At 39.8% G+C, this 5,440-nt stretch overlaps 1 protein-coding gene across 1 annotated transcript in view; it reads right to left on the minus strand.

The window, feature by feature from the left end:
• The window catches only part of TAFA2 (TAFA chemokine like family member 2), a gene marked incomplete at its 3' end in the record, with an annotated part of 33,541 nt that overhangs the window by 3,280 nt on the left and 24,821 nt on the right, over positions 1–5,440 (minus strand). The window lies entirely within an intron of this gene.

Raw genomic sequence — 5,440 nt, forward strand, 5'->3', positions numbered from 1 at the left:
GGAAATTTTAAAGGCGCAGGAGCAGGTTGTCCCCATGTGCCGAAAGATGAGCCGGTGGGGAAGAAGACCGGCCTGGCTGAACAGGGAGCTTAGGCTGGAGCTCAGGAGAAAAAGGAGGGTTTATGATCTGTGGAAGAAGTGACAGGCAACTCATGAGGACTACAAAGACCTCATGAGGTTATGCACTGAGAAAATTAGAACGAGCAAAGCCCAGCTAGAACTCAGTCTAGCTGCATCAGTAAAAAGCAATAAAAAATGCTTCTATAAATACATCAGTAACAAAAGAAGAGCTAAGGAGAATCTTCATCCTTTGTTGGATACACAGGGAAACATGACAAAGGATGAGGAAAATGCTGAGGTGCTTAATGCCTTCTTTGCCTCAGTCTTTAATGGTAAGACAGTTTGCTCTCTGAATATACGGACCCCTGTGCTGGAGGACGGGAATTAGGAACAGAACAACACCCCCAAAATCCAAGGGGAAATGGTTAGTGAACTACTGCACCACTTAGACATCCACAAGTCTATGGGGCCAGATGGGATCCACCCCAGGGTACTGAAGGAGCTGGCAGAAGTGCTCACCAAGCCACTCTCCATCATTTATCAGCAGTCCTGGCAAACTGGGGAGGTTCCAGCTGACTGGAAGCTGGCCAATGTGATGCGCATCTACAAGAAGGGTCAGAAGGACGATCCGAACAACTACAGGCCTGTCCATCTGACCTGAGTGCCAGGGAAAGTGATGGAGCAAATTGTCCTGACTGCCATCTCACATCACGTGCTGGACAACCAGGGGATCAGGTCCAGTCAGCATGGGTTTATGAAAGGCGGGTCCCGCTTGAATAACCTGATCTCCTTCGATGACAAGGTGACTCGCTTAGTGGATGAGGGAAGGCCTGTGGATGTGATGTACTTAGACTTTAGTAAAGCCTTTGACACCATTTCCCCCAGCTTGCTCCTGGAGAAACTGGCCACTCATGGCTTGGATGGATGTACTCTTCACTGGGTAAAGAATTGGCTTGGATGGCCAGGCCCAGAGAGTTGTGGTGAACAGAGTTAAATCCAGTTGGTGGCCGGTCACTAGAGGTGTTCCCCAAGGACAAAAGGTATTACCTTGTGCTGGGTAATATCTTTATCAATGATCTGGACGAGGGGATAGAGTGCACCCTCACTAAGTTTGCAGATGCTACCAAATTGGGCGGCAGTATTGATCTGCTCAAGGGTACAAAGGCTCTGCAGAGGGATCTGGACAGGTTGGATCGATGGGCTGAGGCCAATGGCATGAAGTTCAGAAAGGCCAAGTGCCAGATCCTGCACTTGGGTCACAACAACCTCATGCAACACCACAGGCTTGGGGAGCAGTGGCTGGAAAGCTCCCTGGTAGAAAAGGACCTGGCCTGGGGGTGTTGGTCGACAGCCAGCTGAACATGAGCCAACAGTGTGCCCAGGTGGCCAACATTGCCAATAGCATCCTGGCCTGTATCAAAAGTAATGTGGCCAGCAGGAGTAGTGAAGTGATCGTACCCCTGTACTGGCCAGTGGTGAGGCTGCACCTCGAGTTCTGTGTTCAGTTTTGGGCCCCGCACTACAGGAAAGAGGTTGAGGTGCTGAAGCGTGTCTGCAGAAGGAGAACGAAGCTGGTGAAGGGCCTGAAGAACAAGTCTTACAAGGCGTGGCTGAGGGAGCTGGGGTTGTTTGGCCTGGAGAAAAGGAGGCTCAGGGGAGAGCTTCTCAGTTTCTACAACTACCTGAAAGGAGGTTGTAGAGAGGTGGAAGACCATCTCTTCTCCCAGGTAACAAGCAACAAAATTAGAGGAAATGGCTTAAGTTGCACCAGGGGAGGTTTAGATTGGATATTAGAAAAAACGTCTTCACCAAAAGGGTAGTCAAGCATTGGAACAGGCTGCCCAGGGAGGTGTTGGAGTCACCATCTCTGGTGGTGTTTAAAAGATAGGTAGACGAGGTGCTTAGGGACATGGTTTAGAGGTGGAATTGGTAGTGTTAGGTTTATGGTTGGACCTGATGATCTTAAAGGTCTTTTCCAACCACTATGATTCTATGTGATTCTATGAAAGCAATTAATAGAATCTGCCTGAATTTCACAGTCTCTGATATTTTGATACCTTTGAAGATAAGTGAATATTTTTACATCTACCAGCACACAGGCTGCTGTAAAAATTACTTGAAATTATTTTCCAAACAATTTCAGTGGTATATATGCCAATAAAACAATTTAACTAAATACATTAATTTTTCTTACTAAAACTGTTATAAGTTACTTTATTTGTGAATATGGTAAAAAAATATTCTAGGTTACATATCAAATGTAAAACATATAGTAGAACAAACACATACTGCTTTTGTAAGCTCACATTAATTACACATCTTATACCCACACATGCTAACACAAATTCACTAATTTGGATTTTATGAAAGGTACATAAAAAAAACTGAATCTACAAAAGTAAATTTAGTGGTAGGATGTGAACTTCAACCCATTTGATTTTTTGCTATATTAGTTTTCAGTCCTTATTTGTATTCTGATGTGTATCACTGATCCTGAAATTATGTCTCCTTGCCCTCTTATTAAATAGCTTGACACAGCTCTATGAGGTCTACAGAAATGCCATAACATACTTGCTAAGAGAAAATAAAGTACTGTGTGCACCAATAGCCATCCATAATGGAAGCCAGTTCAAAGAACTGTTTTAAAATGCTCTGAGGGAAATATTCATATGGAAACAAAACTTTTTAAATTCTTGGTATGTAGTAATTAGGGAGTGAAAATCAGACATTGTAAAACTTTTATGGGAAATCAGTGTAATTACATGAAATGGTCACTTAAATTCATGTATAATGCAGAAAAGCATTTCAAAGAGTGAAAACATATGAGAAAAATGGGAGAGAACAAAAAATAATCACATACTATTGATAGTATTGTGGGATCTTTCATAAAGCTGCTTTGAAATTTCCTAGGTATAAAACCAAAACAACCTAGAAGGGTATACAAAGATATTTCAGACTTTGAAAATCTAGGCCAATCATCCTCCAGGTTTCTGTTTACCATCTAGAGCATGCCATGAATATTCCTTGAGAGGAAATGTAGGGATTTCAGCTCCTTATGCTATCAAATAATTACATTGCAGTGCAGTAAGTAGAGTATCCATCACATTCATGTGAAATGAAAGCCTCTCTACAGTAGATAAAGGATTTCCCACAACGTAATACAAAATAACCTCATTAAGCCACTGAACCATTCCACAAAAGGAGGATAGTACTTTAGGAGATTCACATTTTGGTTTTGTCTTTTTCTCCTCGCACAGACTTCAAAGTCTGCTGCTTGCTTTGCAGAAAATGTTTGAGGAACTGAGTGTCATTTCTGGAATCCTACAGAAATTCATTATTCAAAACCACTGCAAACACTCAGTCCTGCAGTCTTTGCTAATGCAAGTAATCCTTCCTGAAATCAATGTGAAGAAAGACTGAAGAAAGAGACTTAGATATTTCTGTGTACAGACTGTGAAGTTTTCCTGATGATTATGCATAACATAGTACATGTATATATTAGGTTTCAAAAGATGTAACACTGTATTATTAGTGTAACATGGAAAACAGACATATCCATATCTCACCTATTAGTGGTATATCCTGTAATTAATCTGCCACTTTTATAGCATTTTTTATGTACTGAAATCATCAGTAGCTATCTCATAAATCCCTATGATATTGGTACACCAAAAAAATAAAGCTAAGTATTTATTATTCCTCATCTGAAATAAAATTGAAGGCACTTAAAGAGTATGTTTAAACATACACAGCCAAGACCTTAAAATATATATAAATTCTACCCATTCTTGTTCCTTCATAGGAACTTTAAATTCCTTTCATTCAGGTAAATGAAATTTCAGTCACATTTCCACATGTGCAGCTGGCGGTAAGTTATGGCCCTTACTCCTTTACTTCTGTGGGAAATTTATTCCAGGCAAGAAGGCAAGTTACTCTTCAAGATTATTATTTTGTAACTCACAAATAGGAGATATAAGATATCTAGTGCAGTGTTATAGACAAAGATAGCATTAAATGAAGGAAAGTCTTCTGAATTTCATTGCTTGTTATGATCACCATTTCCTAACCTTGCCACTTAAACATTCATGTCCAAATCTGACACCCATCCGCTTGGCGATTTGAATCTTTTCTTTCCTGAAAGTCGCACAGGTCATGCATTAATACAGACACTGGCCACTAACAAAGAGGAAGAAATCATGTTGCCATGTACTAGATGAAATAGTCACGGGTTGCTTCCGTCCACAGGTTCCCCATCATTGCAGTAGTCAGAGTATAAACAGTGAGGGAGAAAACAAACAAACAAATAAATAAATAAATAAATAACTCTCTATTATAAGCTCTCTGCAAAGACACTGGCACAACTAGGTGACACAGCAAAACCCATCTAATGACTAACAGTTACTGGCAGAAAAAGAAGATCCCTTATCCCCTTTCCCACTCTCTTTCATCTCTTTTTTGCATGAACAATGTCATTTGATGGTGACAACAGTAAGCCAGGGATTTAGACTGGCAGAAAAATATCCCCTTTTTTTGTAGTGTTAGTTCTTTACCAGTTTAGCTCCTATAACTGAGTGCAGAGACTAGTGAGAAGGAGTTTCAACCATAGAGAAGCAGCAGGAGCAGGCTATGTGATTACCTCCTTCTGCAGAAACCCGTTTACAAGCACTGCAGCTCTACGTTCTTACATGAAATAAATGTATATTATTTTACTCCATTTCAGGTAACTCCTATGAGGTCAGAAAGGCTATGTAAAGTGTGCAAAGCTTTCTTTGCTTGTCTGTGCAGTTTTTACAAAAACAAAGCTTTAGCTGAAACAAGAAGCAACAGATCAGCAATAAGGAGACAAACGGAAATTACTCTTAGCCATGAGTTTCAAATCACATTACATCTAATATTATACAAACTTTGGAATTTTTGTCATCTTGAGCATAATCAGGAAGATGTCCTATATGAAATACTATAATGACACAGTCTTTCAAAGTAGTCACATAAGTAGTCTTTACTCATGTAAACCATATCCACATGAGTAATTGCATTTAGGACTATAATGGTACTACTTTTTTTAATAACCATCTGCAAGGAAAAACAAACAGTATTTCAGCAGATTATTAGCCTGCTTCATCTGTTCCTCTCAGTGATTTGTCACTATTCTATACCACAATATTCAAACAAGTGAGGAGAGGTTATTGATATAAAAAAAAAAAAAAAAAAAACCCAAAAAAAACCAACTAGTGGTTATAATGTAGCATTTTCCAGCTTATGCTCTAAATCACTGTCCTACTCTTAAGTGACCAAGAAAAAAATGAATTTTCTTGTTCACATAGTCTATTTGCTTTGTTCATACTGACTGACATGGAAAACAAATCTGTTATCTTTCCCT

Source organism: Antrostomus carolinensis, unplaced genomic scaffold (genome assembly GCF_000700745.2).
Source record: "Antrostomus carolinensis isolate BGI_N321 unplaced genomic scaffold, ASM70074v2 scaffold6521, whole genome shotgun sequence".
In the NCBI taxonomy this organism is placed as follows: Eukaryota; Metazoa; Chordata; class Aves; order Caprimulgiformes; family Caprimulgidae; genus Antrostomus; species Antrostomus carolinensis.